A 22,084-nucleotide genomic window follows, 5' to 3' on the forward strand; every position below is an offset into this window, starting at 1 on the left:
GTTCATGTGCCGGCAGTCTGTGGAACCGTATTAATGCTGTCATCAGACCCTTAAAAACTTTGCAAACTTTCTCACCGCGTGATTCTGGGGGTTACCTATGCACATCAATAAGTAATCTCCCCCGTGCAGTGAGAGCTATGAATAATGCAAGTGCCCATATAGCTGTGCCTTTTCAGAAATATATTACTGGAAAGTGGCAGGAGTACCACACAGAGACAGGCAGAGCGTATCTCAACAAATTAACACTGGCAGGTCGCTTTTTTTTATGTCAAAGACACCCAAGATATTTAATCTCCGTGTCTTTCAGAACAATTATTCAGCCCTAGAAACAATCAAATTGAAGCCTTCTCATTTGAAATGAATTCCATTTAAAGCCGATAAAGGCTATCTTATGCTGAAGTGATAGACCTCATCTGTGTTTTGGGGGGACCAGAGGACTGGATGCAAATATTAATAAACCCAAAACCTAGTTTTTAGTTTTCAAGGGAAATAGGACACATCACACACATACACACACAGACTGGCAGCAGCAGCCCTTAAACAGAGAGCTTTAACATGGAAAGTGAGGTCTTCATCTCCTTGATTTCTCTGATTTGGTGCTAACATAAGGAGGGCAGGTGAGTTCAGATTCAGAGCACATCACAAATTCTCTAAGTTTATAGTTTCCATTTTGTTAAAGTCTTTTCCTTCAAAATGTGCCCAGAAAGTCTCCTTTGAACTAACATCACAATCAGCTTGATGCTATTAAATCAATGCCATTGTGAGCCTACATTGTTTCAGTAGGAACCTAAAAATAAAGCCAGAGTAGTAAATGTAAAGAGCTTGTCATGCTTCTTTGCTCTATTTTGAGCCAATATAAGAAAGGCGTCTGTGTCTTCAGCTGCTTGGGGGAAATTTATTGTTGTTTTTAGAGAAAACCTTTATTCCTGTGCACATATGGATTTTTACCAGGGGTGGAATGTGCCTGTTTTGTGTACATTTCGTCTACAGCACTGAATATATGAATACATATTTTATGCTTCTGGAAGATGACCCCGTCTTGCGCATACAAATCTTCTTCCGTGTATGTGAAGACTTTCTGTATTTTACCTGAAGTACCATCTGTTCATATTGTTCATGATGTTGCCTCCACAATTATCTCCAATCATGTAAAGTGTTGAGAAGAGCAACTTAACATCCTGTTTTAGCTTGAACCTCTTCACAAATTGAAAAAAAAAAAGCCTTTGACCATTGACTTTCAAGCGACACCATAGGGTCAACTGGCCAAAATTACTGAACTTTTCCAATAAAAAATGGAAACTTGTAGCAATTATTTTGTAACAGGACCAACGAAAAGTGTTGTTAAGTGACTGTATGCCATTAACTAATTCAAAAAGAGTAATTCTAGTGGTAAGTTACAAAACAGGGATAGCAGGAAACACTTTAGTTTATATTACAGATGATGATCTTTTTACAACTTCTTAAAATTTTACAGTAATTTATTGCAAAATATCAACACAGAGACAAGAGATGGCTGCTTTAATTACATCAGCAAAAGTAAGTTGAACACAACATTGGCATATCATTCTCTTTTTGACAGTTATGCAGATATCTAGCAGTGTCTGGTCACCTCGCTCTTTTTTTATTTCTGTTTTTGTGCTGGTTTACATTCCACAGTAAATGGGTCCTCAGCTGCTGGATTCTCCACTATGCTCACTACTCAGCCTGAGCAGGTTTTCTACAGTGGGGTTCTTTTTGTTTGAGGTCTCTTGCTTAAAATAGCGGCCTGCTGCAGTGCATGGTGAGACTGAACCCAAACAGTAAAGCTACTGACAGAACACAGAGCAGAAAATTCACTATAAATTAGGTGGAGCTGCAAATCCAATCAATTTTTGTCTAATTAATAGTTTGTTGACATAAAATTATTGATTAGAGTTCATTCCTGCATAATTCTCCCAAGAAAAAATGCTCCATTTGAATTCAAATGATATGCGTACTTCATGGTTTTATTATTGGAAACTTCCGTCTTTGTTTGTGATGAGTTGAATGCTTTTCTGGAGATGAATTGCGCCATTACTACTTTAACTGAGCACTGAAGAGTGCAGAATATGCAAGTTTGGATATTAATTCAACTTAATTAATTCAAAGTTTACCATCTGAGTACTGTCTGTTCTTTTAGTTGGTAATTAGTGGAAAATAATTAGGAATTAATGGACCTGCTAAAAATCATTAACCACAAAGAATGTCTGTAAGATAAGCAGAATGACTTTATGATTGTATGGTATATCATAATCCATTCTTTGTGATTACATTGATTGCATGTTTTATTTTTTGTTGTTTTTTAAACCTATTAATGGTATAAATAATCGGGTCTATAGATAACTGATGGACTTTTTGTAACATAGTTGACAGGTAGCATTGTTGTTGACATTTTTGCTGTTTTCAGGCCTAAAATCAACATGGCCGCCTATAACCAAACACCACATGGTATTTTTACAGAAAGATTCTCCTAAATATTATATATACGATTGAGTAAAACTTAAATTGAAAGTTATTTATAAAGATATTATAGTAAGCCTGTTGACATGTGATAAATCCACACTTGACTCACACACTATTTTATATCAAATAACTCAGAAAGCTTTGGAGTCTGGCCAGTCTTTTCTTCAGGAGGAAATGACATCATGTGGAGCAGGTCATGTGATCTGGAATCAACACACTTCCTTGAGAGGTGTTTTTGTAATGGGGAACTTAGTTGACAGTGATTTCTTGGACACAGATACAATTTGTTATTTTCCATATAAAATTTGATATATTGCCAAATAATAGAAATATTTGTCATGATTATCTCAACTTGATAAGAACACATTAAAAACAAATTTGAATCAGCTCATTTTATTATTGTTAGCTAATTAGAAAGTGGTGGTTGATAAATTCAGACTGTTATTTAGTTGACATTTCTGTGATTTCTGTCACTTTTTATTAATTGATTATTAATTAATTGATTTATTAAGTGATTGTTTCTATAATAAAAAATTCTGGAATTTGTAAAGACATGACCGTAATGAACAACATGAACTTTTAATAAAAATGTATGCAAGATATATCCCATGGACTTCAAAAGTCCCTCAATTATATATTGATCCGATCACTAGTTTTGTTTTGTTTTTGTTTTGTCTATAAAGTGTAGTGACTAACAAAGTAAAAATACTGGCACTTAACTAAATTTTACTGGTTACTTTCACTCCTAACATTTTATCTCAGCCTTAGATTTAAAGTCATAACTTGAAGTCTCACATACTTAGAACATTAATCGCAGTCTGGCTCCGATCTAAAAATGGCTCCTCCAATTTGCTGCAATCATGTCAAATCTCAGCAATGTCATTGACATATGTTGTGTATATTCCAGTGTCTTAAGCCAAAAGGATTCAGCTGAAGCATGACAAATCTTAAAAATAGCTGACAGAGACACTCAACCCAGATCCGCCAGCTGTGCAAGTAGGCAGGTGATGCCTTTTACAGATTTAGGACACACTGTGCAAATTTTACATTACCACATGTTAAATTGGTTTGACTTACCCCCTCCATCATGTAAAAATCAAACCTGTGCCGCTAAACTTACTCCACAAACTTTCCTCGGCTTAAAAACACTGTGAAAGACATCATGAGTTTGTTGGAGTGAAATAAAATTTTGTCCACAAATAATCTTTATCTGTCCCTTCATGTCACAGCTCCCATTAGCTGTCATAATGGGATCGCCGTTTGGGGTCCTTTGCAGCGAGCTTCCAGTTTAATTCCTTTCAAGAGATGTGTAATGACTCTGGTGGGAACAACTCAGACATCATTAAAAAATCATGCCCCGGCTTCCACCCTCCAGGCTGGGTCGAGGGTCTATTTCTAGTGGGTTCCCACAAGACTGGAGGGAGTTTTAATGAACTCAGATCCCAGGACAAGAGAATAGACTTCGTGATTCAGCTCCCAGGCTGGAAAAGTAAAACAGCCCTTATTCCAGAGCAGTAGAAGAGCTTCATTTATTTTTACCATTGGGGAGTAAGACCCTTTGGTCCAGTGTTTGACAAGACAGTTTGACAAATGTTATGGCAACGTAAAGGTTCAGGGGCCATATGAGCAAGTTAGCTCCTAACTGATGGATGTATGAGAAAGTAATGGCTATGTCAGTCAGAATTTTAAGATTCCACACATTTTCTTTAGCTCTTATAGCTTCTTCTACATTGGTAAAACTCTGGGATATAGGAGTCTTTTAGGGTACATGACAAACAGGCCTAATTGTGGCGCTTTTTTGTAGCTTCTTTAGTTGTTGTGACAAGCATCTAAGTAAATAATGAGCCACTAAATAAGTGTTAATAATGTGTTTATTGCCAGGAGAAATTCTGGATTCTGATAAAAAGCTGACCACGAAGTGTCCAAGCTTCAGCTTTCAGAATGTCAAAATCCATAAACTCACTATATTTATTCAATAATCAAAGCATTTAAAAGCAGAACCAGAGCATGGCAATTACACCATCAGTTCTAATTATCACAATGGTCAAAATGTGTTTTATTAACATTCCAAGCAAAGTGAGCAAATGAGGGAATCTCATCCAGTTTCCACGACTGGATTAATTTCTCAGGACAAATTTCCAACTGCAGAGGATCTTCCAAAAATGCACCTCTTGGAAAATGTTCGTGTGGCTGCAGGAAAGGAAAGAACCACAACCTCCAAAATCCGATGGAGGCTCTAAAAGTCTTTACTGTATCTAAAATCAGAGCCTTCTCAGTTGAAAGTCTCCCACTAAGGCCAATACCTGCAGTCTACTTCCGGTGAGTCAGACTAATGCAGATTTGCCTTAAACCTGCATTCTGTCCAACAGCCAGCAGGGGGGAAATCCTCCATTGGAAAAAACAAGTCCAATTGTATAGAAGTCTACGAGAAAATTACCCTATTTCTCTCTTGATATATGAACTCATTGAACATTCTTAATTTTAAGGAGTTTGTGGTCTCCATGGCTACTTTATTGCCTCATTCAATGCAGTATGACAATTCCATTTAAAGTAAAATAAACAAGAAGGCAGGGCTACCCTGTGATTGACAGCTCAGGTTTAGTTAACAGTGCTGTTAGACTTGATGTTTTATTCTATATGCTGCAAACCAATTTGAAGTTTGAAGCCCCAAATACACCACACTGCCTGCAAGTAATCACTAAAGCCCCATATTGCATGTATTTACAGGTTCCCATTTGTTTCCATTTATTTTACACAATGGTAAAATTGACTTGCAGACTTTTATAACTTGCTAATGTTGTAATCAAGACCAAAAAATAGCACAGCTGAGAAAATATCTTGCTGATGAACTCAGTTGCTAGTCAGACAGGAAGTCAAATCATCCCTATTTTACAGGTTATGCATACAGTTCATGGGGTCTGACCCTCTTAGCCTTGATTGCATCTTTAGCAACTGTCAACAGTGTGAATCTGTATGAAAAAGTTGAATTTTTAGCAAATAAGCGGGTCCAATAACTATCTGCCAATTCTGTAGAAATTCAGCAAAATGTCCTTCCAAACTTCTAACACAACTTGCAGTAATACGACTTGCAAAATGAAAAACTGTGATGTAAAGTTTGATTTCAAGAGAATTCACTGAAATTTTAACAAAGCTGTGTTGTCAATAGGAGGAAACTCTTAGCTACAAGTACCGCAAGTTGCTGTGGACTTTAAGTAGCGACATAAAATGCTGAAAATAGAGTGAAATATGGGGTAAATGTGCTGTGTGAAGGGCAAATTTCTACCGAAAGCATACCCATATTTTAAGCATTTTCAGCTGTAATTACTTGCTCAAGTGTCCTTGTCACTCCCCGCTCATTGTATTTTTATGTCCTCTCCTCTGCTGAAGTAACCAAGTTCCCCAGAGCATAATAAAAACACTTCCAATGAGACAGTTAGAAAATATCACTCCACTTCTTATGGATCAAGGATCATTTCCATGGAGGATTGGTTGTGAGCAGTGGAGCACAATTTTCATGGAGAAACTTGAAGGTTGTGCACTCTGCCAACCACCAACTCCAGAAATAGCCAGAAATCATATGTGGGTCACTTCTTATTAATAGGTGAGACTGTACCTGATTCAGGTGAAACTGCTCATTATAAAGTTTCAGCCCTGCTAACTTGCAGCCCCACAAACCTCTCATCGTGACTCAAAGCTTGGAACAAATAGGCTTGTGGTGAGCACTGGGGGAGAGTGCAGAAGTGCCTACAGTGAACTGAACTTTTTTGTGTTTCTCTCAGCTTTTTTTGGAACTTCTTTTTTGGAACTTTGACATTATTTTATCACCACATTCCGAAAAATCTCTGTGGATGTACACTGGAGATTAAAGTTAGAGAGCAACCTACAACTTCCAAAATGTCAAGGCACTGAGTAATTCTATTCAGTGTTCCAGTATTTTAAGCATATTTCCCCCAAGAAGGCTGGTCGTCCATGAAAGACAAAAGCAAGACAGGCCAGGACAATGTGGAGGATCTCAATGGGCAATCGGTTCAACACTGCAGCTGGAATTGCTGCCAGTTCAGCACTGAGCTGTGTAAGGATCTGCCTTGTCTTACAATGTCTCAACGTTTAAGAGCATTTGGACTGAAAGCCCACTCTGCAGTGACCACATCTCTCATTAGCAAATAGAATCAAAAGGCCAGACTAACCTTTGCTGAGGATCATGTTGCATGCACACAGGAGAACTGGTCCAAAGTTGACTTTAGTGATGAAAGCAGGTTTAATTTCTTTGGATCTGATGAGAAACATTATGGACATGGAAAACGAAGTTGTAGTCTTTCTCCATCGTAGTCATTATTGTTCTTCTCTAATTTTGATCATTGTCTTTCCTCAAAATAATTCTATTTTATACATTTTTTGTTGTTGAAGTGTCCTGATTATTTTGTAAAACACTGTTCTAGTAGCGTGGTATAGCCACAGTCAAAAATTCTTCAACTTCTCTGAAAAAAATCAAGTGTTCATAAATTGTTCTCTAATTTTGATCTCCAGTGTTTGGAAGGATAATTAAGGAATTTCCGCCCACAGCCTGTTGGCATTATTGCAACACATATGTCTGTTCTGCTGAATCCACACCTACATAGTCTGAATCAGAAAAAAACAACAACTTTATTTATTCCCATGGGGAACCTGCTTTGCGACAGCTGCTCAAGTTGTTCAATTCTCAAACTTCAGCAGAAAGAGGAGGAATTATATAACCGGACGTTCGGTTTCTCCTGTGACGTTCGGTGGAGCATTTACTCATCCTCAGTGTCTGGCTGGATGAGCTGCTTTGGTTAACTTGTGCTGAGGGCGGAAGACGTTGTCTGTGATGGAGAAGAGTTTTGACAACATCCATCTACACAATGCAACAGCTGTTAGAACATCCGTAATGGGACAGATCTGTGAGTGAAATATGTAGGCGGGCGATGACTGGATTGGATTCCTCAAAAGTAGACCTGGCGTAGTAAAAACAACACGAGAAGGAGCTACTCAGCAATGATTCCAGCACCTTTTTAAACCTCAACAACCCTTCATAGTTCTGTTTTTTCTACCATGACAACCCTCCATGAGTCTCCACATGCCATATGAACCATTTGACGGATACAAATCAGTTTTAAATCAAAACAAATAACACGGACAGCAATCAGAGAAGACATTGCCTGTTTTAAAGCTCATTTGCATCTTATTAACTGTTCTCAGTCCTAAAGATCATGGCTGTATGTGATATAGATTTTGGTGCAGGACATCAATATTCCCCAATCCAATGAAAAGCTTTTGGTGTGATTTCTGTGGTAACATCATTAGTCTTAGCTGCCACATACTGTGACTGTAGATTTTAGGGTGTTAATGAGGTGACTTCAGCATTTGTTGCTTATTTATTCAGTTTGAAGCCTTCATTTCATCATTATATGAACACACAGTTGGTGCAGATATCACTCAGTTTGGGAACTGCTGCTGTTCGAGGTTGCTGTTGGCTTCCACCCACACCTTTCTTATTGTTTAATCAAGATTGTAAAAAGTTAGAGAACATCAACAAAGGCTTTTCCACCTGGCAAACTCACGCCATTTATATATAACACTGTTTTGCTAGCAGCTCTCAGATAATTTTATAGAACAGCTTAACTAGTTACCCAACATCGTATCTGATTGGATACATTTATATGTATTCACTGTGTTAAATGGCACACTAGGGATGGACCTATGGAACCCATTTCAGCTGAATCTAATGCTCTCATTAGATTTATAGCGAGTGTCGGGTCATTTTTAAGCTGTTCAACCCACATCTGTACTCTTTTTGTTGACTTTCACTGCTCTTGTAACATCATTGTCAGAGAAAAAGCTCTGCTAACTCAGTCTATGCTCCTACTCTGCCCATCAACAAATTATGTTAATGATTGTTGAGGTGTTTGTCAAATTTCCACTGTCAACAGTTCTGAAGGCAATATAATCAACTTTATACATTTTTCAAAGAAAAATGGTATGTCAGTTTCAATTAATCCAAAAAAATTCAACATTGAAAACCTGTAAAATATTGCATGGTAGCTACAGACTTTACTGTCAGCACGTTTGCTAAAAAACATTTGTGATGTCATTTCAGTTAGTGTCATGTAAACAACCCTGTCTCTCAAAAGTAATGTTCCAGTACAACTAAATTCCTTTATCAGTTATGGTTTGAAAGAAGCAAATTTTCCAAGCTATGCTTCTGAGAGACAATTTTCTAAATTGTCACAATTCTACAAAAGCGGAGAGTATGCTTCCCTCAAAACATTATTGAGAATCAAGTTTACCTTTATAGAAAACACAGCTGTAAGTTACCAAGATGTTTTCATGAAGCGATTACAACTTGTTCTATGAAAAGTGACATTATAACAGGACTGAAACAAATAACAAAAAACAAAAAAAAACAGCAAACTAAAACAAAAGAACAACTTGTCTACCAGGCACATGGACACATAAAAAAATCAAGGATATTTTGCATCATAATTTGTGTTTAATTGGTCCTCTTCACTGGATCACTGGTAGGGGGTGGCACCCTGAGGACCCCACATCAATCACTGCTGCAGTGTTTTCTGAACTTAAAGCAACATTATGCAGCAATAATAGCTTGAAATAACAGCCTTGAAATCATTCCGATGATATGCGGCCTTGTGAAAGTGAGAATGGCACCTTTTTCACATCATTTGAGATTCAAATAACATGTTATCACAACACACATTATGCAAAATGTACAGCGCAGCATTTCCACCCACCCCTGTGTGATCAGTCCTTTTCACAGGATCCTCACAGCTGTCCTGATGTGAAGACGTTTCAGTAAATACAGCGTTCATTCACCCCGACAGTCGTTCTGCTGCTTGTTCTCCATTCAGTATCTTATAACATCCAGGTGTGACTTTCCAACGTAGATGTCAGGAGGAACGTCCAAGACAAAATTTCTGCATAAGCACAGAATTCAATCTCCATTTTTTTCCCCCCCTAATAAAAACAACAAAAATTCCCTCCGCTTCAGCGAAACCGAGTGCCAGAGCTGCAGGTGCAATCAGCACTGTGCTAAAACCTTTTAATTAACACCATCTATCATCATTAGCCAAACGGTCAGCCAAGCAGTCTCGCCGTTAACTCTTAGCGAGCGAAGTGAGGAGAAAAGTAAATGATGCACTGTGTTTCTTTGCTTCCTCGGCCCCGTTGCCATCAGCTCCCTGCCGCTGTGCTCAGTCACTGTAGAGCGGCTCAGAAAACACATCAGTCTACATCAGGCCCAGTTAATCAGTGTGCTACTACTGGCTGCTATCCTGCGACTCGCCGGACTAAATACTAAGCTAAAACTAATGCCTGCTGATGCGTGTGATAGCTGTAGACTAATTGTAGCTCGCCGCATTCAAATGAGTTTGACCTTTGCTTTGGGATATTTGTCATGTAACTGCTGCTGGAAGTAGAATGGCTATATTTGTTCGAAGCGAAATGACTTTGGCCGTTTGGTTTCGCTTCAACTTGAAAAACCGAACGAATGTCACTTCAGAATGCATCCACTGGACGCTGTTTTTGGCCTGAGTTTTCGCCTGTTTTTTTACACGACATTCAGGCTTGGCCATAGAATTTTAGAACTTTCTGGGATGTAAGTGGGGCAGTTTGTGTAGGACGAAATGGTTAGAATTCTGAATACTGGGTGTTTGGATCACTCGAGCCTCTGAACAATAGATGGAGTAGGTGGTTGGAGGAATGAAATGGACACAACAGTTGGTTATTTTAAAGGACTGAGTGTTGCTGTGCGTTTTTTTTTTTTTTTCCAAACAGAATTTGCTTTTTTTCTGCTTTGTTGAAGTACTCAGAGAGGATCAGGTCACTTCCACTCTGCCAGTGCCGTACTGTACAAACTAAAAGTTTGGACGCATCTACTCATTCAAGGGGTACTTTATTCTTTACTTTTTTTTTGCATTCCAGAACAAAACTGAATACATCAAAGCCATACAAAAACTGTCCATGAGCTCTGAGAAAGACTTCACACAGTATTCCTTCTCTCACTCGCTCGTCGGCTGCTTTCACCTTACTCATCCAACTTTTTCCAAAGCCCTTCAGTTGTGTCTAGGTGGGTGATTGTGGAGGCAGCGCTCTGTACAGCCCTTATTGAGCATGGAGGTGTGTTGTGGCTTTTTGTCCTGTTGAAAAACTTATCATAGTCCCTGTTATGATCCAACCTCTAGGGCAGGGGTGTCAAACTCCTTTTAGTTCAGGCTCCACATTCAGCCCAATTTGATCTCAAGTGGGCTGGAACAGGAAAGTCATAGCATCATAGAGAAACAAACTGACAAAACAACACAAAACAAAAAGCAAAAAAAAAAAAAATTGAGACACAAAAGAACAATGAGCAATCTAGTATTTTACTTTATGATCAAAACAACTTGTCAAGGTCTAGAAATTATTTTGAATTTATGGTTTTACAAATTTACAATCTGCAGTAAATATCTTCTCTGTAATCTTTACACTTTACAAAGGGCCGGATTGGACCCTCTGGTGGGCCGCTTTTGGCTCACGGGCGTCATGTTTGACATCCCTGCTCTAAGGTCAGCTGGATGTAGAAAAAACCACCAGATGTTACTGGAGGTAAAGCAATTTATGTCTCAGTAGCAAATTTAACAGAACACTGATCAAACAAAGAAAACAAGACTGATGGGTGTTGCCAAATCAAAGAACAAAATAAAACCAAACGAAGCCTATCAGAGTATGTTATCTAGCTAAACTCACACAAAACAACTATACTCCCTAGCCAAACTTAAACAGAGTAGCAACACCCACCACAAGTAACAGAAACGAGTGAATGGTGCATAGAACTCACGATACAAAACTGGTGCCTCAGAACACACACATTTCACACACAAAATACAAAGAATGAAGCTACGAATAGCTTCTTCTTGAAGCTGGCGGACTGCTAACAGGAGCCATAGTCTCCACTAAGACCGGAGGCTCCACACCGAATTCGCAGCCGACAGCAGAAGCTCTAATGAACCAACGGACCATACCTGAATACACACAAATCCCAACGAGGCACGAGGGCAAACTGGTTACATAAACTCATCAGACTGAGAGCTTGGTTGCAGATATATACTCTTCAGGTGTGGCGAGGGCTGCCCCCGCTTGGCTGAAGGTGGAAGGGAACTCGGTGGTGGCCCAATCATAGACTGTATATATAGTGGACGTAGCATCTGGCTCCAGAATTGAAGCCAACCCGGAAGTGTCAAAAACTTGTAATATCACGCCGTCCGCGAGGGTTGGCTCCAAAAAGCTTTTTCTCCATAGACCCCAATTCATTTTTTGAAAAAAAAAATTTGATAGACTGATTTTTTACAGCTCAGGATTTTTTTCCCGTTAGTTTTCATGGTCAAAATGAGAGATCAGGTGGCCGATCTTAAAATAAATCAATACTGAATTTTAAATTGGCGGAGCCAGGGGGCGTGGCTATACTTGATAGACAGCAACAGAAGCCTCTGCAGTAAAATGTGGGCGGGATAAGAGAGTCCTCAGCCAATCCTGCCCCTAGTTGCTCTCCGGTCCAGTCTGTTTGATGACGCTTTTTACGTCACTGGCTCCAAAAAATCCAAAACAGCGACCAGAAAGTAGCAAAATCCGGGCTTCATTTTCTCGGCGTTGAAACCAACGGGTGACGTCACGGTTAGTTTACGCCTGGTCCCAATCAGACAGGTCGGGAGATGCGGAGAACAGGGCGTGAGTGCAGGTCTTCTACTCCAGAGTCAGTTCCAGAAAGGCTCTGAAACCAGCCACAGCTGGACCCACACATGCCATCTCCCCACACAAAGGCCCAAAAGGAATCCACTCCAGATGCAAGACAGCACGCAATTACCTTTGACCGTAACAGTCCCACTAAGCTAAACTCGGCTGGGACGGTGTGGTGCCTTAAATGCCTCCAAGTACAAAGACACAGAGGCTGAAACCCACAATCTCACATTTGAACTCACAGATCAGCCACATCTTCACTGATCTAATGTCTGTTCCTTCAGCTTCTTGGTCCGCTTTCTTCATCTGGGTCTCTCTTTGTAGTAGTTTCTTTGCAGCACTTCCTTCTAATAGTTAATGTTGTGCCTGCTACTTGAACTCTGTGAAGCAGCGATCTGGGGTCTAACCAGAGGTGCTGTTAATTGGCAATTTCTGAGGGCTGCTAACTCTAATAAACTTCTCTGAGGGAGAAAGAACTCTTGGCCTTGGTTTCCTGAGGTCGTCCTCATGACAGCAAGCTCTAACACAGTGTTTGAGTTGGTTTTTGTGACTATACTTGAAGAAAGTTTTTTGAAATTTCCCCCATTGACTCACCTTTACATTTTGAATAATGATGAATATCTCCTTAATAAGATAAAATACCTCACCCTCTGCAACAATGATTTTGTCCTTTTCTTAATTTGTCACATTTAAAATAATAAACTGCTAGGCTGAGCCTTTAACTGCTTAAGGTTTTGGGTTTATTTGTGTTTCCATTTGAAAAAAACCCATTGTAATTTAGCCATAATGCCAACTCAACAGCTGTGGGGTCGGTGGAAAAGCTTCTTTATCACATCACCAGGACAGAGGGAGATTGAAGGAAACAAACAAAAAGTCTGCCCAATAAAAACATTGTGAGTTTGACTCTAAATAAAGGCCTTCTAACTATGAGTCAGTGACTGTGATGTTCCTGAAGCTGTCCTACAAATTCCCAGCTGCGACTCTGCCAAATTTTATGGAACAACGATGAAGCAGCATCCATTTATTCATAGAAGTACTGAGCAGATGAAAGAATATGAATCTTATTAAAACTGAATATGCCCTTTAAAAATGGCAGTAGGTTGTGCTTTGACAGCTTGGTGCCAGCATGGTGACTTTCAGAGGAGAAAGGGTTAATTCATGGCAATTTATTGCTGGAGATAGGTTGCTGTTATGTCCTTTCAATATAAAGTAGCACAAACTCGCAGTCTCAGAAAAGCAACAGCAAAGGCTCAACAAGGATGGTATGTACTGCAAAGCATCTGCATCGAATTGAAATATACTGATGAAGATGCAGAATAATTCTTCTGGTATTGTGTCCAAACTATGTAGCATGGACTGCGGCAGTTTGTAAAACTGTGTGGTTGCAGCTCTCCTCGCAAAGCCGGTTCGATGTGAAGGATAAAGCAGATATTGTTTCTGCAGAGCTGCACTGTGTTCATCCAGGAAAAGTTATCTGCCTGGATCAAGTCAGGCGTCTTGGTCTGACTGGAAGAAGAGAGCTTACACCGCACTGAACATGCAGGTAGAAGAAAAGATCATCAAAGTGCAGCAAGTTTAGGTGCCCCTGTAAGAGAAAATCTTGGTAATTACTCATATGGCAGGAGTGGGTGTGGAGAAGGTTTTCAGGAGAGAGTAATGTCAGTCCTAGACATGGGTGAGTCACATTAAAGCCCTGAGAAATCAGCTGAAGCGAGAAAGAAAGAAGGCGAATGTAACAGAAAGACATATACTGTAGCATCAGTGTTCCAATATGCAAATACCTATTCATTTTAATGTCATTTTCTCAGTAATCAGTGTTAAATAAAAGGATTTTGACTCATATTTATTGCTTTAGCTCACCGCTAGTTATTGTTGGAGTATGAGTAGACAGAATGCATTTTCAAACACAGTAGAGAAAAGCCTGGATGCGTCATAATATTCATTACAGCAAAGAATACAATGCATTTATATTTTAGTTGGTAGTTAAATATCGCCGAAAGCTCTACTCTTGGTCTATTCAGCGAGACTCCCTTTATTTCCCGTTTTATTTTCTCCAGTGTGTTGAAATACTTGCGGGTAAAATGAGCAGTAAAAGACACTGTGTTGCTTCAGGTGTCAGTAAGAAAATGAAATATGACCCAGGGATATCAGTTAGTTACAGATCTGTGCGTTTGAAAGTTTATCAGACACTTTTAAAAACTGCACAGGGGCTTATAGTCTCATTCTACAGGGTTTTATAACACCTGGAAAGTTATCACAGAGTCAATCATTTTATCGTCTGTGACAAAGACTTCCAGGTAAACAGTGGAATTAAGCTGTTCATGTTACAACCTTATCAACCGGGACTGTGGCTCTTACACTCTGGATTTTTTTTTTTTTGATATTTTAAACGGCTTTATGTTTTTAAACAAAATGGAACATGAGCCAGCAGGGTTTACATTTGTCTGCTAAAGTAAATACAATGGGGTTATAAGTATGACACCACTAGTAAAGATCCATCTAATTTCTATTTGTTTGGAATTTAGTGCATGCTTCCTTGCACATTAGAATCATACCTTAAAAATAAGAGGGGGAATCTGAATCTCTGAAATAAACATATGAATGTTGTGGTATCTTAGTATTTGTCTGGATATAAGACAAGAAAATCTGGTGTTTATTTAACCCTGTAGAAAACAAAAATTGCAGAAACAGTTTCACCTATCAAACCTCTGATTCAGAAATTCCAAGTTATTATTTGCTTTACATTTCAGCGAGTTTTTAAGGAAAGGTACATTTGCAACATTGGCACTTATTGGGAGAAAAAAAAATCTGTATTTGTACTTTGTCTTAAGAACAAATAAAGATTCGTTTGCATGCTTGATTGCTTATATAGCCCATAACGGTATATATTATGAATTGTAATTACAAGGCACTCTTTTCTTTTTAGCGCTAGCCATGTGTTAATGAAACAAATCTGGATAAAATTGTGTTTAATTAAAATGCTGAATAGTCCCAGTGTTTAATTCAGTTCATGTTCATTTGCAATGATAGTCCAAAAGGCAGTTCTTTTCCTCTAAAAAGTCTCACAGTCATCTAATTGTGATTTTTCTGACAGATATCGCGCTTTGATTTGCAATATTATATTAAGTCCTGCTCCATTTCAGTATTCACACAGATTTAAAACGTGATGAAGCCTTTGGCACATGAAACACTGTCAGAAGTTTGACTCTCACACAAAGAGAACAGCATAAATTTGCAAAAGCACTGAGCCGACAGTTTAAACCCTGAGTCAGACACACTGCATGATGTATATTCTAAATTGCGACATTCATGATCTGGTAATTGCATTGTTTCAAATGCAAATATAAAATAGATCGTGGCTAATGCCATTATTCTGTTCTCAGTTTGGCTACTGGTCCAGAAATACGGCAGAATGTGAAATATTTCTTTTTCATTTTCAATGTCTTTAAATGTTTCTCATATTTTGTCATTATTTGGTACATTATAGGAAAATATGACAATTTCAATTAGTTCCCAGACTTCAGTGATGCTTCCTGCTCAGAAATATCCAAGGACCTGAGGTACATCTGCTAGACTTTTGCTGGTGGTGGAAAGAAACTGATTACATTTACTCAAGTAATTATGAAGTCACTCTTTTTCTGAAATATTTCTATTTTACCTTAATGATTACCTAGGTACATATGAAACTATTATGGTATTTTTACTGTACTGCGTTTTTTAAACCACCCCAGGTACTTTTTTTTTTTTAACTCCTGTATATCAACAAATAAAAATGATCCAGCAGTACATAAACTAGTTAATGCATCAATAATATTGAACCATATAAAACAACAAACTACTTTTATTTTTCACACTTTAAAGATGTTTTTTTCTGTTATCATTTTAACAATTAATGGTTGAACATCTAGTGCAGAGTAGAGCCGCTGCTCCTTCGCATCGAAAGGAGCCAGTTGAGGTGGTTTGGCCACCTGATTCGGATGCCTCCGGGGAGACTTCCTCTGGAGGTTTTCCGAGCACGTCCGTCTGGGAGGAGACCCCGGGGCAGACCCAGAACTCGCTGGAGAGATTATATATCTCGTCTGGCCTGGGAACGCCTCGGGATCCCCCAGGAAGAGCTGGAAAGTGTCGCTGGGGGGAGGGACGTTTGGAACAACCTGCTTCGCCTGCTGCCCCCGCGACCCGGCCCCGGATAAGCGGAGGAAAATGGATGGATGGATGGACATCTAGTGCAGCCCTGGATGTGTCTGAGCACTTCTATTACAAATGTTTAGATCCATATTACATATAGGTAGTCACTGTGTGTGATCTATTAATAAACTAATAGCTGCAAACTTGTGGAGGACTGCTGTGCAGACGTTTCTCCTGCTCTCCTTGATCATCCATTTTGTCCACATTTCTCTCGTGGCTCTAGAACTGTGCCCTCAGACTCGGTTTCTCTGAGGTGCGCTGCTTTCATGACGGAACAATGTGGCTCGAGTTAATGATAGCTTGAACAAATTGCGCTGCGACTGTGTCCAGGCTACAGACATTAATTGGTGCATTATGTGCGAATGAACCTCCTAATGAAGCACTACTTCGACCATATGCCCCCAAAGGCCATTCCTTGCGAGAAAAGCTTTGTTATGCTCCGTGCTAAATGGTTACAAATCTGAGCTCTCCTTTGAAGACTAATATGCAACGCAGCACCAAAAAACTAATTACAGCCCTCTGCTGTGTTGCACTATCATGATGACCCTGTGCAAATTTACTGTGTATTATTATGGGAATTGGCCTATTATATGCATCCTAGTGTACTCACAATGCTGTCAACAGCATAATTATAGTATTGTGTTGTCGGTAATAGTAAACTTTTGACCGGAAAAAGGCACCATAAGAGGCAGCTGAGACGATGATACAGTATATGTAGCTCCCTCTGTGTATGTTCCACTGTGTGAATGTGTGTGTGTGTGTTGAAAGAGAGAAAATGCACTCGGGGGGGAAAACAGTGTGCCACTGCTGGTGTTTTGTTAAGTGCGAATGCATACATAATGTGCTAATATTCAACTCCTGTTGTTTTGCCTGCAAATTTATGCAGATGAGGTGGATCTGTACCTTGCTGCCGGTCTTTGCATAATCTCGCTGTACCTTAGGGTTCCTCCGCGGCAGCAGTGAAGTGATGAAATCATTATCAGCCACTCGAAATGGATGAATGTTCCAGACTCGTTTCTCTGTCTGTCGCTGTGTCCCGTTGACCAGCTGTAAGGTCATTGCTTTGAGAGCTAAAGAACCGGATTCTATAAAAGTCTAGTGGTTGTTGCTCGGCCCTGCAAATCTTATAATGCTGTGAGCAGTAATGCACAGGTAATAGTAATTCCCTGAAGCATAGGCCTGATATTCTATGATAATTAGGTTAATTTAATCATACTGAGTACAGAGTGCCTTTATGAAGTGATTTTTCTTTTTGCTTTTGCATTTAATTATGGGTCACTATGTAACTGAGGGACTTTTGAATTCCATGAGATATATCTGGGATACATTTTTATTAAAAGTAAAAAGAAAAAAAAAACAATTATGTTCATTGTGACCATGTCTTCACAAATTATATAGTTTTTTTTTTATTGTGGAAACAATTACTTATTATAAAAAAAATACTGGATATCCCTAAAATGTCAACTAAATAACTGTCCAAATTTAATAACAACTACATTTTAATAAGCTGAATAATAATAAAACGAGTTTATTCAAGAATTGTTTTGATCGTGTTCTTTTAATTAAGTTGAGATAATCATGACAGATATTTCTTTTTTGGCAACATGTCACATTTTATATGGAAAATAACAAATTGTGTCTGTGCCTGAGAAATTATTAACTAAGTCCCCCATTACAAAAACATCTCTCAAGGAAGTGTGTTAATTCCAGATCACATGACCTGCTCCACATGATGTCATTTCCTCCTGAAGGAAAGACTGGAAGACTCCAAGGCTTTCTGACTCATTTAATATAAAGTAGTGTGTGAGTCAAGTGTGGATTTATCACATGTCAACAGGTTTACTGCAATATCTTTGAGTAAATTTCAATTTCAAATTTCCTTGAATGTATATTTAGAAGAATCTCCATCTAAAAATGTCATGTGGTGTTTGGTTATAGGCGGCCATGTTGATTTTAGACCTGAAAACAGTTAAGATGATACCTGTCAACTATGTTACAAAAAGTCCTACAATTATATATTGACCCTTATATTGATTAGTTGATTACCATTCCACTGGCTAAGCAGACTCCACATTGTGCTGCCTTTACTTGTTTTCATAAAATCAAACAAAGCTGGCATGATGTTTGACTTTACAATCACTATTACCTTTAGCTGACCAGTGTTGCTTTGGTTAATTTGGCCCTCTGCTCTGTGGTTAAGGAGCTCTTGGACTTTTCTGAATCCCCAATTAGTAGTTTAGCATCTTGTTTACCAGTATGTTAACTGATTACTTTTTCTTCACAGTTTTTTTTTTTTATAGAATCTGCCCGGTGGTGGGTCACACACACAGCACATCATCAAAACTTCTCAACTTCTCCTTTCAGGGGCTACATTTGGATTTGTGAGGAGGGGAAGCCATCGCCCAGTGAGGTCAAGGCTCATAGAACAGGCTGAAGGCAGTAGAAATAGACATTATTGCTTGTCATTCCAGTGAAACTACACATTGTGTTGTGTAGATGTGGATTGTTAACAGTAATAAAGAAATTATGTCTAGAATGAGATGCTGCTGGATTAAATCAATCTAGTAAATATGTTTGAAAACATCCAAAAAGCAACTAAGTTAAAAGCTAAGTTCTGTTCTGCTTCATTGCATTGGACCAATGTCTCAAATTAAATCTGTCTAAATAGCCAGATGCTGCTAAGATTCTCATTTTTGTTTTATTCCATTTGTGTTATTACAGCAATTTTTTAAAGATGAAAATGCACTTCATTGTTTTCATTAATATTTGCATGAATTGATAGTTAAGGAAACACTTGAATTACCACGATACATGAAAACAGACCCATTTTTGCAGCGATCCAACTGAAGTGTCTGCAGTAGCTCATAGATGGAGTATAATAAAATGTATTTCCATTATTTATCTGACTGCCTCATTATTTATTTACTTCAGTGATTAGATCAGTCCATGGCGCGCCGGCTTGTGCCTGGTTGTCTGTCTCCCTGTGTTGCCCTTCGCCCTGAGTCAGCTGGGATAGACTCCAACACCCTCTCCTCATAGGATAAAACGATGTATAGAGGATGGATGGATTTGATCAGTTCCATACTTGCAGTAAAGTCACGACTGTAAACAATGTTGCATTAAAGTAGCAAAACTGAAAACTCTCTGTAATAACCTTTTTTGTACACAAGAAAATGATATTGCCATTCTGTAGAGGAAACAATGTGTGGGTTTTGGTTAAAAATGAAATGTAGCAACAGTCTTGATTGTGTTAGTAGAAAGTAGCATTAGAACACAGGAGTGATGGTTGCTGGAAATGTTCCTCTGTTTCCCTGTGTCAATATTCCATTAAAAATCAGCCCTTTCCAGCTAGAATAGACACTAACAATGTGTAGACTGGATTTCTGATTAATTGAATGTTATCTTCATTGAAAAAAAAACTGCTTTTCCTTCAAAAATAAGGGCATCTCTAAATGATCCCAAACTTTTGAACAGTAGTGTAGATAATTTGAACAAGTGTAAAGGCCGTTTAGATGGTACTGCTGTGTGATGCTACATCTGTTTAATAAACTCAAAGGTGGAAAAAAAAAAGCAAAATTCAGGTTGTAGATATCAGGGGATGAGTTGGTGATGTGATCAACCTGACAGAATATGATTTTTTTACTCAGTTATCCATGCAACAAGAGCAGAACAATGTTAACATTAATTTGGGGGTGTAATTCTTGCTACTCAACGAATGTCAGTCCAGCACCTAGTAGCTCTGTTTTGGTCTCTACCAACTGCAACAAATCATCAGAACTGTGAGGCTGAATGAAAGCAGTACGCCAGTGAGCCATAAAACTAAAACAATGAACTGAAAGAAAGTAAATTGCTTTGCTGAACTAAATTTGAACGATAACTTCTTGTGGGTTCATTACACTTCTACAGACACATCATGTGGATCACGTATTTGTCTGTTGCAAATTTGAAAAATTCATTAGAGCAGCTTCAAGAAGTCTTATGCAGAAGACTAAATAAAAGCAGTCTGGCATTTATATGGCAAGGCAATGACCAATGTGAACATCCTAAATATTTATACCAATTAGATCACTGGCATTCAACTCTAATCCCAAAATAGTGTGGCTGGCTTCAGAAAGCACAGAGTGGTCAAAGTTAATTGGCTTAATTAAGGACACATCCCTTGTGTAACGTTCCATCATCATTTAACACATACCACATTAATCTCTGAGATTCCATTGAGTTAAATGTGAACAATGAAGATCTCGACTGAGAATCCTGGCAGTCTTTATCGCTCTCTGTATTTCTAGGAATGGCAGATTGTGTGCGGGTGAGAGAGAAATGACAAACAGCAACCGTATGTGCTGGACAGCTGTCGCGTATTAAAAGTGTAAATGCAACCTCAGTAGGTGGTTTGAGCAAACTTCTGTTTTGCAAGTGTGAGCTAGTTTATAGCTGCTGATGTAACTAAAAAAAGCTAAATTTACATCATGTATTCTTCTTTCTGTGTGTTTAGCAGTTACTACATGGGCTACAGGTGCATTACCACACACCTCTGAAGTAAAGTTGGGTTGACTCAGTGTTTCCAGACAAAATGATAATCATATTTGTACCATAATTTAGTAGTAGTATAAGCAGTACTGCTAAAAACTCCTAAATGCATGCTAATTTGAACATGTCATAGCCTGTTTTTTTCTGTAAGAATGAAATGTTGTACGGCCCATTTAGAAACATGCTGATCATTTATCATTTACTGTGTTCTCAGACCTTGTAACTCCCATTAATGATTCAATCACAGCTCTTCTGACATCCCATGAGACAGACTGCCTCTGCTCACAGCTCTTTATGAAACCATCTTTTAGTGTTGATATGCTCAAATTTCGTTAAATTGATTGTACACATAAGAAGCTTTCACATATTTAGTCTAGTCTGACGTATATGTTAAAACTTTCGCCTTCCGTAGTCTGGATTTAAATCTACAACAGCTTCAACAGGAGATTTTCTTTGATTATTGAGTTTGCCACATGGGAACACTGGGCTTATCTTGATTTGCTCCTAAAACCAAGGCAGATGTTGCTACAGAGACGGCTCCAGTGATCAACCTATTGTTTAGGTCCCTTATATGGCGTGGGCATGTGATTTCTGGGGGCATCCTGTGGTGTCTGGCACTGGGACATCGACAGTGGGTCCTTTGGGTCCTGTGGTTTGCTGGGTGGGGCCTCTGTGGATCGGTCTTGTTCTTGTGCATCCTATGGATGTTGATCCGATTGGAATATGGAGAGTTTGGAGGTGCAGTCAGCACTTAATGAGATGCTTGTTGGGTTCCTCGATTCATTCCTGAACGATTTTTGTGCTGTGGTGGGACTCAGTATTCTGCTGTTAGGGAGTGTTGTTGCTAATGAGGGGCATGTTTGGTCTATTTTATATTTAGGCTGGTCATACATGTCAAAATAACACCCACATGAGTATCAGGACTCAAGATGTCCAAGAGCATTGCATTGTTATTAACTTCATCCATCAATGGTTTCAACTTTAGGTCTACTGTGATTTGTATACATGAAAAACTCAGTGTTTTTCCCTCCATGATCTGGATTTGAATCCACAACAGCTTCAATAAGATACTTCCTGTGATTATTTGGTTTGACAATACTGAACTCAACTTGTGGCATTCTGTTTACTCTGTGGCTACAAGTAA

The 22,084-nt window shown here is 38.8% G+C and overlaps 1 protein-coding gene across 2 annotated transcripts in view; it reads left to right on the forward strand.

The window, feature by feature from the left end:
• The window catches only part of brinp2 (bone morphogenetic protein/retinoic acid inducible neural-specific 2), a 244,026-nt gene that overhangs the window by 126,246 nt on the left and 95,696 nt on the right, over positions 1-22,084 (forward strand). The window lies entirely within an intron of this gene.

This window comes from Acanthochromis polyacanthus, chromosome 9 (assembly GCF_021347895.1).
Source record: "Acanthochromis polyacanthus isolate Apoly-LR-REF ecotype Palm Island chromosome 9, KAUST_Apoly_ChrSc, whole genome shotgun sequence".
In the NCBI taxonomy this organism is placed as follows: domain Eukaryota; kingdom Metazoa; phylum Chordata; class Actinopteri; family Pomacentridae; genus Acanthochromis; species Acanthochromis polyacanthus.